Source organism: Marmota marmota, unplaced genomic scaffold (assembly GCF_001458135.2).
Source record: "Marmota marmota marmota unplaced genomic scaffold, marMar, whole genome shotgun sequence".
Classification (NCBI taxonomy): Eukaryota; Metazoa; Chordata; class Mammalia; order Rodentia; family Sciuridae; genus Marmota; species Marmota marmota.
This window is the reverse complement of record NW_025999949.1, coordinates 34,741,188-34,764,667: the sequence shown is the minus strand read 5'-3', so window position 1 is coordinate 34,764,667 and position 23,480 is coordinate 34,741,188. Positions and strand designations below refer to the sequence as shown.

Here is a 23,480-nt window from a genome sequence, read left to right as displayed (position 1 = left end):
CCTGCTGTCTCCCGGGCCTCTGATTTTCCTTTCAACTCTCCCCAACTGGACAACAAAAATGGGAATGAAGGTGCGAGGTGGTAGGAAGAAAAAAAAAAAAAAACTAAGCCAAACCAAGAGCATGTGTGTCTGGCAGCCAACCTGGAAGGTGTCAGGGAGCGGGTGGCAAGCTGTCATCTCCTCATGCACATCTGGAGGTGTGTGTGTGTGGGGGGGTGTGCGTGTGCACTTGGGTGGTTTATTTTATTTTATTTATTGTGAAAGTATTTATTTGGCTATTTTGCATGTGTCAGTGCAGGTACTGAGCTAAGACACGTATGAGATTTTCATTTCTCTGAAGTCCAGGCTAGAATTTTCAGTGAAATTTACATGTATCTATTACATCTCTCTCATTTCCATCTGGAAGTCAGGAAAACACATTAGATAGATTTTTAAAAATTAAAGTTAACACAGAGTGTTGTAAATTTTTAGAGCATAAAAAATGTTGAGTTATATTAGTAATCAGTTTCAATAATGCCAAACACATTGGTTGTATTTACAAAGCATGCTGAGTTACGCCAGTCGCTAGTGTTAACTGCATTCTGTTTTGATTTGGAATCTGCTAACTAACCAACATATTAGCATACAAACTCCACAGAAACAAAAGCAAAGTACTTTTGAACAAATATGAATTTGCAAGAGCCAATTTGAGATCTGACTGGGATCAGATATTTCACTTCAACCCACCCCGACTGGACTGGACTGGACTGATATAGCAGAATGTCACACACACACACACACACACACACACACACCCCTTCCCAAGTCTTTCTTCATACAAGATTTACCAAAAAATAAAGCAAAACCCAAAACCTAACCAACCAACTCATTAGAAACTAGAATTTTAAAGTATGTGTTTATGATAATTGCTTAAAAATGTTTAAGAACACTAACTTTGGGACTTGGTGGAGGAGTGCTTATCTAGCCCTGTGTTCCATCCCCAGCACCACAATAAATAAAAGAGAATAAAATAAATATCCTCATTTTAGAGTTAAGCTATCCCCACTTTTTGGCCTGTTTCTGGAAGAATAAGGACCAACAAAAAATTTTAAATGGTTCAAAAAGCCCTTCCTGTGCAAAAATAAGCAGGTGGGAATTTATTTATTTATATTTTTAAAATATTGTCTTTTGGTTAGAAATTAGTAAAACACAAACTGCCCTCCAGGGAGCGCTCAGAGACTCTGTTGTTAGTTCCGGCAGTTAATACAACTAAAAAGTGCAGCGACCTAAGATGGAGCATTTTAGTGCGCGGATACCACCTGTGGTTCTGGGAAGGGCATGCGTGTCCCGGCGTAAAGACCCAATTCTGGAGATCGCTGTCTAGGAATCACCTGCCGGGCTTCTCACCCACGCTCAAGATTAAAGCCACAGTCAAATGTCTTTTACCCCCAGATGCACTGTGAGCTTTCATCTAAGGTGCCTTCCAGAGCTGGGGCACCTGCTACCCAGAGGTCCTATCCGCGCCCAGGAAGGGTGAACTTGTGGGTGGGACCTAGTGCGGTATCCCTCCCGCATCCCTCAGTGGACCTGGTCAGGCCCCTTACCTGCAGACCACTGCACTCTTGCAACTGCACCACAAGGACCTGGGCATACATCTTTATTCTGGGGAGGGTGGTATAACAAAGTCGCTCGCTGATAACCCAGCGAATTATTCCCTGTGGACCACCGCCCTGTATGGCCACGCACCAAGAACCTTGTAGACGTGTGGAACCCGGAAATTGTGCCACAGTGGAGCATCCTTATCCTGGGACCCTGGATAGCCACACATCGCGTGCCTGAGTGGACTTTCTTACCCTCCTGGTAGCTGCGTTGCCACATTGAGGATCTGGGCGCGCCTTCTAATCCTGGAGACTGCGCCACAGTTGCACCCGCACACTCTAGGAGGGAGTTTATACCCTGCAGACTGCGGCAAGGTGAAGAACTCTGTGGATGTCCTTATCCTGCGGAAGGTGGCGCACTAGATTCATGAACCACTGCTACTGCATATCGAGGACCTGGGCGGATGTCCCTGTCCTGAGGATAGTGTCACAGCTGGATAGTACGCTGATAATCCAATGCATCGTCCTCATTCTGAGATTACTGCCCCGTGGGGTGGCGTCCAGAGGACCTGGGCAGACATCCTTAACCTCCATACAGTAGCATTGCCGCGGCTGTGCACAGATATAGCAGCTGTATCAGCACATTCAGGATCTGGGTGGGTTATTTTCGCTCTGCAGACTGCGGCAGGGCGAGGAGCTGCCACATACCCTTCGGAAGGTGGCGCACTAGATTCATGAACCATTGTTACTGCATATCGAGCACCTGGGCGGATATCCCTGTTCTGAGGATAGTGGCACAGACCTACTGCACGCTGACAATCCAGGGCACTGTCTTTATTCCGTGATTACTGCCCTGTATAGTAGCGTACAGAGTATCTGGGCAGCCATTCTTATCCTCTGGATAGCCTCATTGTCGCGGCTGCGCACTGAGGTTCTGGGCGGGGCTTCCAACCCCGCAGACCGCGTCACAGCTCTGTTGGCACACCCAGGATCTGGGCTGAGGTTTTTACCCTGCAGACTGCGGCAAGTCGAGGAGCTAGGAAGACAGTCTTATTCTGTGGACCATGGCGCACTGAATTCATGAGCCACTGCTACCAAGCACCGAGGATCTGGGTAGATGTCCCTGCCCTGCCCGGCTGCATGCTGATAATCCAGCGCATCGTCCTTATTCTGTAATTACTGTTCTGTGCCGTGGCATACCAAGGATCTGGGCAGACATCTTTCCCCTCCGAATAGCTGCCTTTGCGCGGCTGCTCACCGAGGATCTGGGCGGGCCTTCCTACCCTGGAGACTACATCACGCTTGCACCTGCACACCTAGGACCCTTCGTTGACGTTTTTACCCTGCGGACAGCGGCAAGTCTGGGACCTGGGCGGACATCCTAATTCTGCAGAGGATGGCGCACTAGATTCATGAACTGCTACTACAGCGCACTGAAGACCTGAGTGGATGTCCCTGTCCTGAGGATAGTGGCCTAGTCGGGCTACACGCTGAAAATTCAGTCCATCATCTTTATTTTCTGATTACCGCGGCATTGATCAGAGGAACTGGACTGACATCCTTAACCTCCAGACAGCCGCATTGCCGCAGCTGCGCATTAAGGCACTGGGCGGGGCTTCCAATACTGCAGACTGCGTCACAGCTGCATCCGCACACCCAGGACCTGGGAGGGCATTTTTACCCTGCAGACTGCGGCAAGGCTAGAAGCTGGGAGGACGTACTTATTCTGTGGATGGTGGCGCATTGGATCCGTGTACTGCTGCAACCACACAGCGAGAACCTGGGAGGATGTCCCTACCTTGAGGACAGCGGCACACCAGGATTTCACATTGACAATCCAGCAGAGCTTTCTTACCTTATGGACCATTGCTGTTTGTGGTCGCACACTGAAGAACTGGGCGGGCGTCCTTACCAAGGGAATTGTGCAACTAAGGAGTCTTTCCCCTAATAACCAGAGGAACATCCTTATTCCATGGACTACTGCCTTCTGCTGCTGCATACTGAGGACCTGGGTGGATATCCTTACCCTGCGGATAGCATTGGTGGAGCTGTGCATTGAGGATCTGGATGTGCCTTCCAGCCCTGGAGACTGCATCACAGCTGCATCTGCACACTCAGGACCTGGGAGGGTGTTTTCACTCTGCGTACTGTGGCAAAGCTAGGAGCTCCGCGGACGTCCTCATTCCTGCGGGAAGGTGGCGCACTAGATTCATGAACCACTGCTACCGCGAATTGAGGACCTGGGCGGATGTCCCTGTCCTGAGGACAGTGGCATAGCTGGACTGTATGCTGATAATCCAATGCTTTGTCTTTATTCCGTGATTACTGCCTTGTGCTGTGGCGTACATAGAATCTGGGCTGACGTCTAATCCCCCGGAGACCCGCATTGCCGCGGCTGCGCACTGAGGATCTGGGCGGGGCTTCCAACACCGCAGACCACGTCACAGCTATATCTGCACAATAAGGGCCGGAGTTGACGTTTTTACCCTGCAGACCTGCGGCATGGCGAGGAGCTCAGCGGACATCCTTATCCTGCGGAAGGTGGCGCACTAGATTCCTGAACCACTGCTATCGCGAATCGAGGGTCTGTGCGGATATCCCTGTCTTGAGGATAGTGGCACAGCCCGGCTGCACGCTGATAATCCAGGGCACTGTCTTTATTCCGTGATTACTGCCCTGTGTGGTAGCGGCAGAGAATCTGGTCGGGCATCCTTTTTCTCTGGATAGCCGCATTGCCGCGGCTATGCACTGAGGATCTGGGTGGGGCTTCCAACCCCGTAGACCGCATCATAGCTATATCTGCACACTGAGAGCCCGAGCTGGTGTTTTTACCCAGCTGACCTGCGGCGTGGCGAGGAGCTCAGCGGACGTCCTAATCCTGAGGAAGGTGGCGCACTAGATTCCTGAACCACTGCTACCGCGAATCGAGGGTCTGTGCGGATATCCCTGTCCTGAGGATAGTGGTACAGCCCGTCTGGATGCTGATAATTCAGGGCACTGTCTTTATTCCGTGATTACTGCCCTGTGTGGTAGCGTATAAAAGAATCTGGTCGGGCATCCTTTTTCTCTGGATGGCCGCATTGCCGCGGCTGCGCACTGAGGATCTGGGTGGGGCTTCCAGCACCGCAGACCGCGTCATGGCTGTATCTGCACACTGAGAGCCGGAGCTGACGTTTTTACCCTGCAGACCTGCGGCATGGCGAGGAGCTCAGCAGACGTCCTATCCTGTGGAAGGCGGCGCACTAGATTCGTGAGCCACTGCTACCCTGCGTCGAGGACCTGGGCGGTTATCCCTGTCCTGAGGATAGTGGTATAGCCTGGCTGCACGCTGATAATCCCGGGCATTGTCTTTATTCCGTGATTACTGCCCTGTGTGGTAGCGATTGAGAATCTGGGTGGGCATCTTTATTCTCTGAAGAGCCGCGGTGCCGCGGCTGCGCTCTGAGGATCTGGGTGGGGCTTGCAATGGCGCAGACCACGTCACGGCTGTTATCTGCACACTGAGGGCCGGAGCTGACGTTTTTACCCTGCAGACCTGCGGCATGGCGAGGAGCTCAGCGGACGTCCTATCCTGTGGAAGGTGGCGCACTAGATTCTTGAACCACTGCTACCCTGCGTCGAGGACCTGGGCGGATATCACTGTCCTGAGGATAGTGGCACAGCCTGGCTGCACGCTGATTATCCCAGAGCACTGTCCTTATTCCGTGTTTACTGCCCCGTGTTGGTAGCCTACAGAGAATCTAGTCGGGCATCCTTTTTCTCTGGATGGCCGCATTGCCGGGGCTGCACACTGAGGATCTGGGCGGGGCTTCCAACCCCACAGGCAGAGTCACAGCTCTATTGGCAAACTTCCTTTCTGGGCTGAGGCTTTTACCCTGCAGACTGAGGCAAGGCGAGGAGCTGGGTGGATATTCTTATTCCGTGGACGGTGGTGCACCGGATTCGTAAACCACTGCTACCGCGTACCAAGGACCTGAGCGGATTTTTCTGTGCTGCGCGCTGTGGAAGAGCAGGGCTACATACGGATCCGCCTTATTCTGTGATTTCTGCTCTGTGCAGCGGCTCTGGGTGGATGTCCTTCCCCTGGAAATATCCGCATTGCTGCAGCTGCCCACCGAGGATCTAGGTGGGCCTGCCAACCCTGCAAACTGTGGGGAAGCTTCGTTGGCACACCCAGGACCTGGGCTGATGTTTTACCCTGCGGACTGCAAAGCTAGGAGCTGGACGGCTATCTTTATCCTGTGGATGGTGGCATACTGGATACTTGAATCACTGTCACTGTGCACTGAGGACCTGGGTGGATGTTCCTACCCTGAGGATAGTTCTACAGAAGAGCTGCACCCTGATAACCCAGAAGAGCTTTCTTATAACTCTGTGATCAACTCCCTTTGCAGCAGGACACCACGGAACTGGGTGAACGCCCTGCCCTTCCCCTCCGCACAGCTGCATTGGTGGAGTTGCACACTGAGGATATGGGCGGGCCTTATAATTCTGCATCCTGCATCACAGATGCACCTGCATATCCAGGACATGGGAAGGCATTTTTTACCCTACGAAATGTGGCAAGGCTGGGGTCTGGGCAGATGTTCTTATCCTGTGGATGGTCGTGCACTGGAGCAATTCGCCAATTTAATCACGCACCAAGCACCTGGATGGATGTCCTTACTCTGGCGAGGGTGGCACAGAGGGCTGCTTGGTGATGAGTCATCACCAGTCTTGCTCTGTTCATTGATGCACAGCTGCGTCTCACATCCAGGACGTAGGCAGATGTCCTTACCTGAGGATAGCAGTAAGGGGATGTGATAACCCAGCAGAACTTGGGTACCCTACTGGTTTTCACATAGTAGGAACTAGTGCCCGTGTCCTTACCTTGGAGATGGTGGTTCAGTGGAGCTTCCTTATCCTGTGGATCTCTGTATCGTGATAGAGAATTCTAAGGGCCTGGGCAAGTGTTATAATCCTGTGGACTAGAACCTGGGTGGACATTTTTACTCTGCAGACCGTGGCATGGCTGGGAGTCGTTTATTTTTCCTTACCTTAATGACACTGGCATAGCAGATCATCTTTACCGGGTGGATAGCTGCATTGTTGTGGCTGTGCAAAAAAGGCATGGTTAGCCTTCTGAACCTGCAGAGTGCATCAGCTGTGTGGCACACCCAAGACCTGGGCCAGCGCTTTGACCCTATAGACTATGTTGTGGCTGGGAGCTGTGTGGATATCTTTACCTAGAGCTAGTGGCACATGGAATTGTCTTTTCCCTGGAGAACTCCTCATTCTCGTGGCTGCTTATTGAATGTCCAGGCAGAGTCCTTACCTCGAGATGATGGCTCTCTGCAGTATGTTTTCTTTGCTGACAGCTCTGTGATGTGGCTGTGCACTAAAGCCCTGGGTGGGCTTTCTAACCTTACAGATGGTAGAGTGTTCTTACCCTGTGGGTAGCCACATTATTGTGGCTGCATATTGAGGACTCAGGAATATGTCTTTACCCTGGGGATGGTGGCACAGTAGACTGAGCACTGATTGTCCAATGGAGCATCTTATCCTGTGGCCAGCTGCACTGTGGAGGTTGCACACTGTGGACCTGGGTGGGCTTTCTGTCCCAGAAGACTGCATCACAGTTGCATTTGCATACCCAGGACCTGGGTGGGCATTTTTACCCTGGAAACTGCAGCATGGCTGGGAGCTAGGTGGATGCTCTTGCCCTGCAGGTGGTGGCACAGTGGAGCCCTCTGGAACTGACCCAGTGGAGCTTCCTTACTCTCTGGATGGTTGCAGTGTGGTGACTATGCATTGAAGACCTGCTTGCAGGGGCCTGAAGGGTCGCTGTAGCCCTACAGACTGTATCACAGCTGAATTGGCATACCCCCAAAATTTGGGTGAGTATTTTTTACCCTGCAGATGGTAGCACATGGAGCTGCACGCCGATGACACAGCCGAATGTCCTTACTCTGTATAGCTGCACTGATGTGGCTACCCACTGAGGACCTGGGAGGACATCTTTATCCTGGGGATGGTGGCACATAGGAGCTGCAGACCAACAGCCCAGCCAGGTGTCTTTATCCTGCAGACAGCTGCAATGCTGAGGCATACACCGAGGACCTGCGAGGAGGTCCTGACCCTGGGAATGATGGAGTAGTGGAGGCTCACTCTACACAGCCAGTGTCTTTACCCTGCTGATGGCTGCTGCTACTCACTGAGGATGTCTTACATGTGGATTTTGGTACAGTGTTGCACCCTGCTGAGAATCTAGTTGGGCATCTGTACTCTGTGGATGGTGGTGTTGCTTTGGCTCTGTATTGAGGACTGGCTCAGGCAAGTGGCTTTACGCTGTGGACTGTGGCATGGTGAAGACCTGGATTGACATTCTTACCTTGAGGAGGCTGGCATAATGGAGTTGGGTGTTGTTGTGGATGGCCTCAGCTGTACACTGAGGACCTGGGTGGATGTTCCTAATCTGAGGACATTGACACTGTAGAACTACATGATGATGATGACCTAGCCAGGTCCTCATGCTGGTGTGGCTGTGGCCACACACCAAGTGTTAGAGTCTGTAAACAAGTCAAAAATAACACCTGGCATTTTGCCAGGGGAATATTAGAGTTCGTAAACAAGTCTGGATGGTGCCTGGCAAAATGCCAGAGGGAGTGGTTTGAGAAGTAACAAAAACAAGCCATTAAGTGTGGAAATTCTTTATTGGTTGACTGATATATCTAGTTTATGCTAATTAGATAAGCTGTGTGGAATGTATAAATACTGCTCCTGTCCTGCAATAAACGGCTTCCACTCCTGCTGTATCAAGTACACAAGTTATTCGTCACCCCCCGGTTATTTTGCCGCAGCCGGACTGCGGCAACCAAGTGCCTGAGCAGACGTCCCCTGGGGATGGTGGCACAGTGGAGCTGTTCAGATAGCCCAGCTGGTATTCTCACCCTGCGGACTCCATGGTGGATGCTACATCTCCATGAAATCAAGACCTGGTTGGGGTTCTAAGCCTGTGATCTATGTCATGGCTGCCCAAGGACCTGACCTGAGAACTGTCATGGCTACAGGCACATACGGGATCTATTCATGACTCTGGTTGTGCCCCAAGGACACAAGTGGTCTTGAGCACTGTGTCTCCAGAGCAGCCTGGGGCTCCCTGTTGTTGGCCCGGGCTGTGAGCAGTAGTGGGAGGGCAGCTGGAGCTGCAGAGCCCTCACTGTGCATTTCTTCATGTGGGACCTCAGTGTGTCTTGAGCTCCAGAGGCCTGTGGACAGACATGCCTTGCACAGAGTCCTGCAGGCCCACAGTGTCCTTCCCGTTGTCCAGGCCAGATGCCTTGGAGTCACTCTTAACTTCTGTCTTTAAGCTTCATGTCTCACCCTTTAGTAACCCCTTTTTCTCTTTCTCTTACACACCCCCAGTGCAGCTACTCCTCATTTCTGTCACTGGTCATGTCACCTTAAGCACCCACTTTGATTATTGGAGCAATTTTCTGGCTTCTCTTCCCACAGTCTTTTCTGTTTTCAACCCTCAACCTGAGCAGGACTGTTCATGCTTAAGTGCAGAGGCTCCCTAGCTACTCAAGATCAAAACCCACAGTCCTTACAACGGTCTGAAAAGTTGTGTGTGACCTGCTCCCTACCTCTTACCTGCTCGTTTTGCCTTCTGACACTGGCCCCAGACTGTCTTAGCTGAACAGTTTGGGGATATGAGGTTCCATTTCAGCCTTATTGTCCTTGCAGAGGCTCTTCCCTTTTCCCAAGATGCTGTTCCCTCAGATGCCCACAGGCTGATTCCTCACCTCCTTCAGGTCCCTGCTGAATGATAGCCTTGACAATAAAGGGAGGTGTGTGCCAAGGCCAACTCCTCTCTCCCAGCACCCCCTTAGCTCCTCTCCTGGCTCTCCTTTTCTTTTGGAGCGCTGTCCGTTCTGTGTCATTCCCCAGAGGATCCTTGTTGAGTGGTCTGCCACCCGCTGTCTGCCTCCCCTTGTTTGAAGCTAGGCTTCTTGTGGATGGGGTCTGGGTTTTGTTGATTGCTATATTTCAAGTGCCTGGTACATTGTACCTTCAATAAATAAAAGTTTACAAATATTCCTGCTCTCAGTATGAGGAACTTATTTTGACGGATGTTGTCCCCTGATGGCACACACACAGGGCGGGAGGCTCCTCAGGTCCTGCCTGGAGGCCTGGAGCCCATGCTGAGCTTGTGGGGAGTGGGGCCTCATTCTCCTGCTTTTCCCTTCCCTGTCTCTCCCGCTTTCCTGCCTCTCCGTGAGGGTGCCACTAGGACTACAGCGGTCTCCAGACTCCTATCCCGCCTCACGCAGTGTCATGGGAAGAGCCTCGCTCTAATGACCAGTGGTTTGCCTTTCTCTGCCCCAGCCCAGAGAAGGTCCTGTCTGTCACCTGGGTGGCCGTCAGTGTGTGTCACATGACTCATTCTGATGGCTCACTCCCTTACCTACACTGGTCCTGGTGTTGGAGATCTGCTCTAGTCTTCAGCCAGGCGGCTGTAGGAAACTCAGGTCCTGACACTCAGACCTCGGGGCATCTGTGCTGCCTGTGTAGCACGGGGTGTTGCTGTGACAGGCACCTGGTGTGTGGGGTTTCCGGGCCCTGGGTTGTGGCATGGCTACATTGGGCTTTTGAGCATCCATCTCAGTGGACCCGCCCCGTGCACTGTGCTCAAGACTATAAGGAATACGCACAGTGGGCTGCTCCTGTCCATCACTGGCTTATTCTCAGTACCTCCTGTGAGAAGGGAAGGGTCCCAGGTGTGCAGTAGTCCTTGTGTGTTATAATCCTGCTAAGGAGCCACTGGGGTAGGTACTGTTGACCCTGTTTTGTGAGTGATGGAACTAAGACCCAGGATGAAGCTGCCGGCCACCCCCTGGGAAGTGGGGGAGCTGCACTCCAGCCCCAGAGCCTGGGCTTTGTCCAGCCTGACACAGCCAGCCTGCCTGCCAGGCTCTTGCTTGGTGCTACAAGATGGCAGTGCTTACGGGCAGGGCCCTGGCCTGCCTTCCCATCCCAGGAGTCCTGGGGATGCTCAGGGCCAAAGAGACTGCCACAGAGCCCAGCTGGTGGTGTTCAAGGGCAGGGCTTTCCCCTTGGTAACTCTTCCCTTGGTTGGGTTTGACCCGGGTGGGAAGCACGAGGGGTCATTGGCTTTGAGGTCCAACGTGATGCTGCACGGTCACTGGAGCCGGCGTGGCCTGGTCACGGCTCTGACACCACATGTGCTGGCTGGCTGGCTGACACTTTGGTGGGAACCCAAGTGTGAGTCCCCTCTTCTGCAGAGTGAATTGAATAGCCCTTGGGCTCCCTGGTGGGTCTCCTTATAGACAGTCACTGGGTGGACCACACCCCCCGCTATTCTTTGGTGACTCCCCGGTCTCCCAGCACGGTGGTCACAGAGGTGTAAGCAGAGTGGGAGTTGTAGGCAAGGCTGGTTCCCTAGACACAGATGACCCAAAGAGAGTGTTAGGTGAGCATGCCTCATGGTCAGAGCTGAGCTGACCTCAGTAGCCATCCCAGAGCACCTTAGCTCTTAGGGGAAACGGAAGCCACACTGAAGAGAAGTTCCATGTGGAACCCATCCTGGGCAGCTGGGATGTCCCCAGACTGTGACCTGTGCAAATGTGGACTCCATGTGGAGTTCTGGAAAGAAAGGACACTGAGGGTAGCTGGGGGTCAGGGAAGTTAAACATATATCTGCCTTTGTGATTCTGATTCTAGCCCTGTGAGTTATTGGCAGGTGATGTGTAGGCACCTTGTCCCTAGAGGGCTGAGCTTCTGCCTCTGTGTAGTGAGGGGTCAAGTTTGACCTCCAGATTCTGCTCAGTTTAAGAGCAGTGAAGTTGTTTCCCCTTGTTTCTAGCTGTTGACCTTCAGTAGGGACCTGTTGGTTGGGCATTGTCCACTTCCCAAGACTGAGTAGGGACTTAGGCCAACCTTCAGCCCTATAGGACCCACCTCCATGGCACATGTGAGACAGAATCTGTTGAGAAGCGTTGAGGGCGCTGGACACGGAGCCAGAGGGCAAGGTCCTTGTCCCAGGCTGTGGCAGGGACTGTCCAGGAGGACCCTGACAAGGCAGGAGGGCAGGAACATTCCAGGAAGCTTGCTTTTCCCATGGTGAAAGTAGTAGCACTGAGGAGCAGACGCTTGTGCCGGTGGCGTGCTGAGTATTCTGTGGGCTGTCCACCCGCTCTTGTACTTGTCGCAAAGCAAATGTTATCGTCGCTGGATGGAGCAGAAGATTAGAGAGTTGAGGTTCTTGTAACCACTAAGTGGGAGAGCCAAGGCTTTCTGTCTTTCTGACTCAATCCCATTTTCTTAACCCTCTCGCGGTGTGTGTGCCACAAATAAGCAGGTGGAAATGCATTGGCCACTGACCATGCCCAGCACAGTCGATCGCATGGCCGCCTCATCCCTCCTTTCCCAGAGGTGGGCAGCAGGGACTCTTGGCCTGGTGGGGTGGGCTGGGTGGGCTGAGATTGGATTCTGGACTCATCTGGCAGGTGTCTCACGCTCTGCCCTCCCTTTTCTCACTCGTAACCTAACAAGGACTTATATGGAACCCCAGATACGGAAGAGTGGTTGGAATATGCTGTTTACTAGCACAGAACATACTCAGTTGATGTGGCTCCTGTTGGTGTTTTGGTCAAAAAGCTGTCTGCTGAAAGCCTGGACCCTGGCGGAGAGGCGTTGGCTGGCTGGAGAAGGGAGGGCCTCTAGACTAAGGAGACCGTGGAGGCCTAGCTGGGCTGGCCAGGCTTCTGTGGCTGAATCATGGGGTAGCACATGGGGATGGCAGGAGGTGGTCTACAGAACCTGATGGGCGGCTGGCGGTTGGCCCTGGCCCCAGGAGGGGGAGTCAGGCCAGTTGAGAGGCGGCTGCTGGGTGGAGCGGACCTGGGTTGAGGAGCTTTGGGTTCTCTGCTGGTCTTGTAACTTGATCCCAGCAGGCGGGAGGGCAGATCAGAACCCTCCAAGCTGCCTGTCGAGGCCCTGGGTGCCGCTGTGTTCGGGACTCCGCTGTCTTTCATCTCTGCTCTTATCTAGATCTCCACAGTTCATTATTCTTCAAATCTTAACTCTCCCTATGACTTCATAATGAGGTTTTCCATCATCTGCCAAAGAGAGCCTCCTGGTTTCTACAGGAGTCATCCTTAGGAGCAATATGTTGGTGCCCCAAAAGTAGAGCAGCAGATGATTGGCAAAGGGCCCTTGCTCTGAGCACCCCCCTGGAGCTTTAGCCGGGCATAGGGGCTGCCCCGTCCAGGGCAGAAAGCTGAGACTCCCACTCCAGGGGCCCTGCCCACCACCCTTCTGCCGCCGTTTCCTCCACACATTTGATGGGTGTTCTACATGCCAGGCCTGGAGCTGGCCCTGGGGTGCAGGGTCATCTGAGGCCATCACGGTATGACGGGGTCAACCAGGAGGCAGACAGCATAGCAGGGTATGGGGTGGGGTGTGAGGGAGCCTTGGCGGAGCGTGGCAGTGCAGTGGGAGGTGCAGGCTGCTGGGCCCAGGTCCCCTCCAGCACTCACTGGTGTAGGGCTGGGGCACGGCTCCTCTCCTCACCCAGTGTCCTCCTCAGGAAGAAGGGGGGTGAACCCCAAGAGTATTGGAACTTTTTATGACTCGCTCTGTGTGTCTACAGTCTCTTCTCTTTCTCGCCCTGTGCTGTGTCTTCTCTCGGCCTGGACAGGCTGGCCTTCAGTCTTTGTAGGCCCCACGCCTCTCTGAACCAAGACCAGCTGTGTCTCTAGGGCAGTCACACAAGCTGGGATGTGACCCCCAGAAGCCAGTCATTCAGTGCTGCTAAACGGGGTTTTGTGTACCCCCCACATCTGCCCCAGACGGCTGTGTGGGAAGCAGGCGCAAACTGCTGGGTGAGCCAGAGGCCAGAGTGGGAGCCTGAGAGGCACCCCCGGGGCCGGGGGTCCTGTGTCCTTTGCTCTTATTCTGGAGTGGTAGGGCACACTGACGGGAGGGCACAGCCCAGGGTCAGGGTTGAGGTTTGCAAACAACCTGGCACAGAACTTGGCATGGCTCAGGTGTCTGGTAAATATGGAATTATTTGGATTAGCTCCAATCCCCTGGTCTCCCAGGGAAACTGGAAACGAGTCACCTGGTGACGCACCCAGGGGAGATAAGATTATGAGGATACTTTTTTTTTTTTTTTTAAGTGACAGCTGTTTAAAGTCAGGTGAAAACTGAAACTTGCCTCAGAGGAGGGTCGGCTTCCAGCGCCAGGACTTGAGTTCCCCGGTGTGGTTCTGAGCAGGTGCAGCCGAGGCAGGAGCCCTTCCCAGAAGCGAGGGCACGGGGCTGGCATCTGTATGTGGTGGTGCTGGGCTTCTGAGTCGGGGACAGTGCCAGACTTCATGCTGGTCACTCTGCTGGCATCACAGCGGAGAGGAGGCTGGCAGTCACTGTTGGGTCGCTGTGGCACGGACATGCCTGCTCCGACCTTGTAAGCATGGATGCTGAAGGTCTCCTGGCCGACTCTGCCCAGCGTGGGTCGCCCCTCGGGTGCCAGCTCTGCTGCTGGGCTGAGGATCTGTGAGGAGCTCAGCCTGCCTGTGGGGAGGCGGGCAGCAGGCGCTCTGGCAGAGCCATGGCCTCCGAGGGAAGGCAGTATCCCCGTTTGGTGGCGGAGGCCGACAGAATTCCTGGGAGGCCTTGTAGAGCCTCTCTGTTCTGTACAGCAGGCTGTTTGCATGTTCACTGAGACTTGCCTGGTCCAGGTCCAGGGAGCTGCCCTCTGTGAGGTGCACCCCTAGCCCTTAGAACTCCTGGGGTAGGGAGGTGGGTGTGAGCAGGAGATGGAGCACTGACCCTGCAGGGATGGCTGGCACGGGGCGCAAGCTGCCTGTGAAGTGGGTGTAGCTGGGGGACAGTGTCCTTGGAGAGAACGGGGAAGAAGGGTTTTGCAAGGATGTGGGGGTGGTGGTGAAGGGCCTGAGGACCTGCAGCGCTGCAGGGAGCACGTGCTCTGGTCGCGGGGAGGGTCCCGTGGCCCGGCTTCCCTCTCTCCTTTCAAAAACTGAGCATTACTCACCATCAGGGAGGTGAGTCCAAACCAGTGAGGGGCCAACTCCCTGGTTGGACTGGCCTGGGTGGACAGACAAGACACAACAGGTGTTGGCCAGGGTGCCAAGAAAGGGGAGCTCCCACGCACTGTTGTGGGGTGCTGAACTAGCACAGCCATTATGGAAAACAGTGTAGGGCGTCCTCAAAAATCTACAGCTAGTGCTTTGTGTATGTGCAAAGGAAATGAAATCCGCATGTTAAAGAGACACATGCTGTTCACAACATCCAAGATGGGGATTGATGTAAATGTCCCTCAGTGGGTAAATGGATGAAGAAATATGGTGTGTATACACAGTGGAATACTATGCGGCTATGTAGAGTGTGAAATCCTGTCATTGGTGACAACTGGATGAATCTGGAAGGTGTTAAGCTAAAAGTGATACATTTATGTCTCAAAATGGTTACTAGAGAGGATTTCCAGTGACCATCATTTAGGTGATCTGTAGGTTAATTATCATTATTATTGTTGTCATTATTAGTAGTAGTACCAGGTGTTGAACCCAGGGGCGTTTAACCCCTGAACCACGTCTCCAGCAAACCCCGCCCCCCACCACTTTTAAAATTTTGAGACAAGTTATTGCTAAGTTGCTTAGAGCCTTGCGAAGTTGCTGAGGCTGGCCTTGAACTTGTGAACCCCCTGCCTCAGCCTCCTGAGCTGCTGGGATGACAGGTGGGCGCCACTGTGCCTGGAACCCTTTCTTTTTAATTAATTAATTATTATTGTATTTTAGTTGTAGATTGACACAGTATCTTTATTTATTTATTTATGTGGTGCTGAGGATAAAACACACGTGCTAGGATGTGCCTTACCACTGAACTACCACCTCAGCCCCTAAGACCCTTACTTGACCATTGCCCAGTATATACATGAATCAAAACATCACATCATGCCTCAGATACATGTATAATTTGTCTATGTCAGTCAAAAATTTTTGAAAAGTACCAACACAAGAGAAAGATGTACAGAAGAAAGTGTCGCAGATTTTCGTCTCAGAGCAGAGGTTCTATTAGCTGAACCTCAGACAGAGGCCGGGCGGGCACCGTTTCCCTGCAGCAGCACCATACTGTGTGCCTGCTTTTTAGCAAAACTATTAAATTCCATGTTTCTTTAGCATAACAGAGGGAAGGGAATGGGAGTGAAAATCTAAGAAATTGCTGAATTGATGTATTTCTTGTGTTGAGAAATTATTCCCTTAAAGGTCTCTTTAAGATGAGAGGGGGTGGGGGTGGGGGCAGGAAAGATGGTGGAATGAGATGGACATCATCACCCTAGGCACATGCATGACTGCACATATGGTGTGACACTACATTGTGTTCAACCAGAGAAACGAAAAGTTGTGCTTCCATTGTGTACAATGAATCAAAATGCACTTCTGTCATATATACCTAATTAGAATAAATAAATAAAATTTTAAAAATGGATGTGTAACCAATGTGATCCTGCAATCTGTACATGTGGTAAAAATGGGAGTTCATAACCCACTTGAATCAAATGTATGAAATATGATATGTCAAGAGCATTGTAATGTTTTGAGCAACCAATAAAAAAAAAAAACTAAGAAAAAAAGATGAAGAGAAAAGATCATGAAAAACTGCAGCAAGTTAAATATTGAGGCTATATTATTAAATACTGTGTCTCAGTCTTTTGAGTTGTTGACTGATTTCTTGTTGGGTCTCCCTCACCCTGGACTCCGCCATCTGCGGCCTCGCCTTCCATGCTGAGCTCGTGGTTTCAAAGGGCGTTCTGTCCTCCTCGTGACTCAGGTGGAGGCCGCACTCCTCACTGCCCTGGCCAGAGCTTCCCCATTCTCCGTCTTCTCTCCCTTCTCACTGGGCTGCGGGATCTTCCTGTCAGGACTTTCCCTTAGAGGATGGCTGCCTGTCAGGCGTCGTATTTCCGTATATCTTACAGCATGGTCAGCCGGCAGACTCCTGGGGTAAGTTAGTTCTGGACAATGACTGTGCGCCAGGCAGGTTTTGAGGTGCTGAGTGCACAGCAGTGACCAGGACAAACATGTCCTACCTTCAAAGACTTAGCTTCTAGTGGGAAGAGGGTCAGTGGTGGATGGGAACAAATCAGTAAGACCGCAGAGCGGCAGTCCCAGGAAGAGACATGGCAGATGGTTTGGCGAGACGAGGGCTGGTTCAGCTGAGGAGGGCCAGTACGAGTGGGTCGAGCAGATGGCAGCATGGCAAAGGCCCGCGAGCACTGGGGTGGGGCCTTTGAGGAGCTGGGGAGCCACAGCCCCGAGGGACGAGGGACGTTGGGAAGCCCTGGAAGCCAGGGAATGCTGTGAGTGCGCTCGAGGCTCTAGGATGGCCACTGTGGGTGGAGAGAGGTCAGTAGAGAGTGTCCCACCTGACTTTTGCAGGGTGCTGCCTGGGATGGGCACAGAAGACAGAGGAGCCTGCAGAGACTGCAGAGGGGCATGATTCACGGAGCAGAGCGTGTCTGAGAAACAGGGTCAGGAAACCACCACAGCCTCCGAGTGTCAAGGGAAACAAGGCCAGAAACGGGCCCCTGGGCTTTGTGTTTGGGAGGGGTTGTCAAGGAGCAGGGATGGAACCTGGCGCAGACAGTAGGAGGGGCCTGGTAGTGGGAAGAGGAGCCGGCAGGAGCAGCTGGGCTTGGGGGGATCCCCCTGCAAAGGGGCAGAGGACCTGGAGGTGGCTGGAGGGCAGGTAGGATGGAGACAGGCTGATGTTCCCAGGGCCAGTGATGGGGTGTGCTATGGAGAACTTCCAAGGTGTGGAGCGGCTGATGGAGGCACCTAGATACATGTGCCCTGAGCTGAGGAGCAGGGCACAGACGCGGTGGAGTGCCCTGGAGGCCTCAGGAATGCTGCTTTCTTGTCTCAGAGAGGATTTGTCCTGGGATGGTGGTGCAGAGCCATTTCCAGCTGATGGCGTCTCCCTGGCCACTTCTCTTTCCCTCCACCTCTTCCTTTCTCCGTCTTTGCTGTTCTCCCCTTTCCCTGCTTCTTCATCTTCGCACTCTGGGCTGCTCTTGTGATGTCTTCGTGGCAGCCCGAGTCCGGTGGCTGCCATCCCAGCTGTGGCTGGCTAATCTTCTGGCTTGGCTCCACCTCTCTGGTCTTCAGGAGGATGCAGAGGTCTGACAACTACCAGGCTGTCTCCTGCTTCAGGTGGGGAGAGTCGGTGGGAAAATCCAGAAGTCACCGTAAAGGCAGGTGTGCACACCGGTGGCTCTGCTTTTCTATTTCCTGCTGCCGTCTTGCTTTCCTAGGGAGTCTCAGTGATTCCAAGGGGTGGAAGTGGGGGAGAACCCGTCAGAATGTAGCAGACTTTGCAGAGAGTTCTACTAGCACTTTGCAGAAGAAATATTTATTTTTAACAATGAATTGGAGGGATGAAGAGCAGTGCATCGATGGAGGCAGCCTCTGGCTATCGCGGGAGCACTGTGTCAGGCGTGGCTCTCAGCGGCTCTCTGGTGGGGGGACTTCTGAGGCCACACCATCAGTGAGTAGGCCCTTTCCTGTCTGAGTGGGCAGGTGGAACAAGAGAGAGCCGCTCACTCTGAAGTGGCAGGACGGGCACCTGCTGTGACAGGAAGCCCGTGCTCCCTGCAGTGTCTGATGGGTGAGCCCAGTTCCTGCAGTGCCAGGTGGGCTGGCCGAAAGTGCCTTCAGGTGTTTCCATTCAAGAGAGTTTTTGGTGAATTCTCATTTGACTGTGCATGAAAAGGAATGCTCATTTATATTTAAAGAGATATTCAATCAGGATTGTAAATATAGAAGAGGTTGAGATTTGTGTTTTCCAGTCTAGTGGTCTCCAAGCCTTTTTCTTTCTTTCCTTTAGATGCCACGTTCTGCAAACAAAATCATGCAGAGGGAACCTCAGCTGTGCAGTGCGCATGGTGGGGTTACACTGCTAGAGGTGTGCAGGAGCCTTGGCCATGGGGTCCCCGTGGGTCCCTGAGGCGGACAACACAGCGCCTGCTCTCTCTAAACCCATATCGGGATATACCCACATAGCGCCACTCTCAAGGCAGGTGAAGGGCCAGGCACTCTAGCCTACCCTCTCCCTTGCCCCAGCCCGGCTGTCTCGGGCAGTTCCCACAGCTCAGCAGCCATCAGGTTCCTTTCTGTCGGTGGACAGTAAGGATACATCTGATCTGAAGATGCGTTTGAGGGAAGAAAGAAAAGATACCAGTGAGGGCGTGACCCTGAGCCTGGCACTCCTCGTGCTCGGGTGGCACCTCCAAGGGGGAAAGGTTGTTGGTGACTTTCTCCTGTAAAGCTCTGGGCCCCAGACCTAGGGCCCATGACAGAGGCAGCATGTGACTGAGCACAGGCATGGTGTTCCCAATGCGGCTCACTGATGGGAGCCGGGGTCTCAGTCCTGCTGTGAGCGAGACAGCAGCCCTGCCCTCGGCAGCTCTCAGGCACTGACAGAGTGGTGCTTTCTGGTCTTCACCTTGGCCCCGTGGAAAGGTGTGTTTGGGCCAGATCATGAAGGCCCTGTGTGTCACGCGCTGAGCTTGGACACCATGCTGCAGGCTGCCACGGACGTCTCGTCACTAGGAGAGGGTCCTGCTCAGCATGTTTGCCTCTGAGGCGGCCACTGTGTGTGGGTCAGACCAACGGGGTCCGTCTCGGGGACAGTGAAAGTGAGGGCACTGATGTAGTTTTATGATCCCATCTATGTGTTTAGGATGTTCAGTGGATGATTGAGGTTCCCTCAGGCTCCCTCTTCCTACAGCAGGGTGACGCATTTACCTGGAAGATGTGAAAGGGAAAGCTGCTGGAGCGGCCGTCAGCCTGGTGCTTCTGCTCCGCTCTCGGTCTCGTGTTTCCATGGGTGGTCACGACAACAGCCACCACTTCCTGAGGGCCTGCCTGACGAGGGGCATGATTCTCAGTTAGAGCATCCCCCCGTCCTGCACACAGAGGGGCAGGAGACCAGAGGGGCTTTGCCCAGGCTCGCGGAGGAGTGTGACAGTGCTAGACACTGCCCTCTCTGACTCTGGGTCCCACCCTTTCCAGGTCACTGAGCTGTCAGTGTAGCTTTGTGTCCTGCTTCGTCACTCCCTTCCCTATTTCATCTAGCAGTCACTGTCACTGTAATTTTAAAGGCTCTACATAATGCTACCAGAACATTCTAAAGATTTTTTTTTTTCTGACAGACGTGTAGGTTGTGCCCCCTTCATTGCTAATTTTGTACACACTGTTGGATGAACACTGCTGACTCCAGGGAGAGGCTTTGTGTGCATTCCAGCTCGTCTTCCAGGAGTGGTCCCAGAGGTAGCCTTTCCTGGTCAGGGGCCTGGCACCTGCTGTCAAGTTGCTTTTCCAGAGACACCTTCCCAGGCCTCTGTTGTGTGAGGGTGCAGATCCCTCCCGTGCTTCTGTAGCAGGGGGCTCGGGGTCACCTGGATGTGTGAACTCACCTGACGTGTAGGAAATCTTGTAGTCTTGAGCTAAATCAGCCCAGTTTGGGTTTTTTGTTTTTGGTTTTGGTTTAACAAAAGAGAAAATGATGTATTTAGCAGTCTCTTGCAAAAGTTTTATTTCTAGCAGAAAAACTAATGTGAACACTAGTTGGAAAAAATACGAAATTAATAACAGTTTGTCCAGGACTGGGCTATTCAAAGTAGTGTTTTCAAGGTTAGCAGTTTATAATCCTTAACTTCTTAGTCTCCTTTCCTTTGTGTGCTTCTCACCACCGTAATGTTAATTAGGTAGTTAAAATGCATGACAATGTGTGGATGTGCTGACACGTACTCCTTGACCTGTCCTCACTGTTTGGAAAGTGGGGATGCCCTTCCTGCTGATGCGCTGGGGTCATTCATGAGCAGCCCCACGGGGCTGAGCTCTGGTAGAGTCTCTGTGGGGAGTGAGAAGTGATTCACTGCTTCATTCAGCACGTTCTCCTCCTTAGAAGATACATTGCTACTAATGTGATGTTTCAGACTCTTTCTGCCTTTAAATTCTTAGGGGAAAAAATCGCTGCTGGGCCCAGGTCATAAAAGCATGTGGCTCTGATAACAGACACACACGGCGTTCAGACAGGACGGATAAAAACTCAGATTTGAGATAAGGCAGAAATGGGTCAAAACATTTGAGAACTTTTTCTTCCACTGACTGCATCCTTTCCTTGTTAAGAACTCTTCGATTTGACTTAGTTCCCGGGCTTGATTTGAGGACATGCCGTGTGCAGAGAATATTGGGCTGCTGAGGTCCCTGGGGGAGGCTGAGATATACCAGGCTCAGCTGGAGACACAGATATCTTGAGAGAATAGTGAGCCAAACTGCTCGTCTTGATCTTTCCCGGCATCACCCCTGACCCCGCCATGGTCTGTCCTTTGTAAGCATCTTGTGTGAAGTGTCATGCAGAAGAATCGTGTGCATTTGTGTTGATTCTCTTTTCCACTTTGACTGTGGTGGTCTGAAACATAGTACAGGAGGAGACGTCAGCAGACCTTCCTGGACTGGGGCCGGAGGTGGTGAGGTGTCGGCAGCTGGAGGGTGGGGGTGGGGGGGCAGGAGATCTCTAGGGCAGCAGGCACAGGTGGGTGGGTCAGCTTGCTCTCTGAGAACCCCCTAGTCACACCTATAGCACAGTCACGGCCACTCTGAGGAGGGCACCTTTCTGGCAGGTGGTGTGAGAGGGCTGTGCTGTGGGCTGGGTGGGCGGGACTGTGCCCCTGCATGTGGTGTGACATAGGCAGTGGTTTGATCAGTGGGAGATTAGGTGTGATGCTGCTGCTGAGGGGCCCGCAGTGGACCTGGCACGCCATTCCACTTTCTCCAGAGTGTGTACCCCAGGCCTGTGCCTTGGGGTCTCTCTGTATCACTACATGGCCCAGAGCATTTGGTCAGAGAGAGAGAGCAGGCCTCAAGTCCCTGGGGAAGTGTCTCCTCAGCCTGTGTGGCTGTGATCACATGTGACCACCACCTGAGAGTGGTCTGGGGCTCTGGGGTAGCTGGCTAGTGTTCAGGGTGTATGAGTGGCCCAGTCCTTCTGAACCTCATTTGGAGAACCTGCTCTGCTACCCTGTCATTGTTGTGAATTTCTAAATAAGACCCACTCTTCTTTGTTCCGCAGCTTGTCTAACTATGGAACAGGAACAGTTTGGCTTATTTAAACATTTCTCCTCATGGTGATTGTTAATCAAATGTTGTTCATGCAAAGAAAAATTCACACAGCCTTGAGCCACCACTGTGTGGCATGTGCATTGTGAATGTCTATGTGTCACATGTGCAGGGATGTGCTGTCTGAGCATGTCCAGCCTCGCTGTGGTGTGTTGGGGCCAATCCACTTGTGCTTCTGTGGCCAGTGCAGGTTGGTCTTGCCCCTTAGCGAGCTGCAGTGTGCACATGGCATCTGTGCTGTGTCATGTCTTCTGCCTACTTTAAAGCAACTCAAAAGTAGAAGAAAAAAGTATGTATGGATATGGCTTTCCAGATTTTATTTGTATGAGCAAATGTGAGAGCAACTTAAATGACAATCAATCAACAGAGAGAATACTTTTCAGCTGGTCTAGGTGATGGTATGATATGGGGTGATTAGAAGGTGCTGTAGTCTGTTTTGTGTTGCTGTAATATAATACCTTCACTTAATAGAGTAGAGATTGACTTGACTCGTTATGTTGGTGCCTGGAAGGTCCGCATCCTGGTATAGGACCCTGGCTTCTGCACAACGTGCCAGAGAAACTGCAAAGGAATCGCCATATGCAGAGGGGCAAGGCAAACACACAGGGCGGCCTTGCTTTGTCACGACTCCCTCTTGAGAGAACTCATTCACTCTATATCCTTCACTCCTGTGAAGCCTAACCCACTCTTCCAGCCCAGCATTAATGCTGTCATGGGGGGAGCCCCTCGACCTAGTCACCTCCTGCTGGACGCTGCCTTGAAGGTTGTATTACCTTGGGGACCAAGCCTTGAGTAAGTCATGTGAGACCAAGGCAGGTGGCCCAGCCTGGAAGCCATCTCAGTGCACTCCAGCCACACCTGCTCATAGACCGTGTGCTCACAGGCCTGGTTCCCCCAGGCGTGCCCCGCCTGGTGCTTCACTGTGTCTGCCATGTCCCCCCATTCATGCCAGGTCCCCCATTGCCTGATGATTGCCTGGTAGAGGAGTAGGCTGAGGCCTTATGTCTTAATCTGCTCAGGTTCTGGGGCAGTGAGCACCCCTGGGGAGCTGACCACTCTGACTGGGAGCCGGGCCAGCACGCCGCTGCCCCTGGGTGTGGGGCGGGGCAGAGCGGGCAGCATTCTCCTGGCTCCACAAGTGCTGCATTCTGCTGCTGCACCCTCCTTCCTTAGCAGCTGCAGAGCAGGGTGGCTCCAGGAGGGTGTCAGGACCCCTTGGAGCCAGGCCTGCCATGCCTCTGTCCAGTGTGGGGCTGTACACAGTGAGTCGCCTTGTGCATCTCACAATGTGATCTTCCCACCATCACTTGAGAAGCTCACTTTCCTTCTCTTGTTTTTTCATCCCCATTATATTGTGGATGCAAGGGAAATTCAAGGGTGAATTACTCAATATAGTAGCACAGATTAAATAATCAAACTTGCATTGACACCAAACGGTTCATGCATAATTCAGGTCATTAAGACTCACTGATTTGATTTATTAGGCAAAGCTATATTGTTGTGCCAAATGAAGCGTCGTTGTGAATGAGGGTTGAACAAGTGGCCAGAGTAGTGCTGTTTGTGGTAAACTAATTAGGCTTTGATTGCTGCCTGCAAAATACAAATGGACTAATTAAGCTATTTTGATTTAAGAATTTTGTAATATAGGTGGTCACCCAATCTTGCTTCACCCAGTGGCCAGATTTCATCAGGAGGGTGG

At 52.5% G+C, this 23,480-nt stretch overlaps 1 protein-coding gene and 1 long non-coding RNA gene across 5 annotated transcripts in view; one reads left to right on the top strand and one right to left on the bottom strand.

The window, feature by feature from the left end:
• The window catches only part of Trappc9 (trafficking protein particle complex subunit 9), a 501,039-nt gene that overhangs the window by 223,963 nt on the left and 253,596 nt on the right, over positions 1–23,480 (top strand). The window lies entirely within an intron of this gene.
• On the bottom strand, positions 4,301–5,191 carry LOC125616558. Its single transcript, XR_007347261.1, has 2 exons — positions 5,113–5,191; positions 4,301–4,418 (listed from the first exon to the last, which is right to left on the bottom strand). It is a non-coding gene; the product is annotated as an uncharacterized LOC125616558 (long non-coding RNA).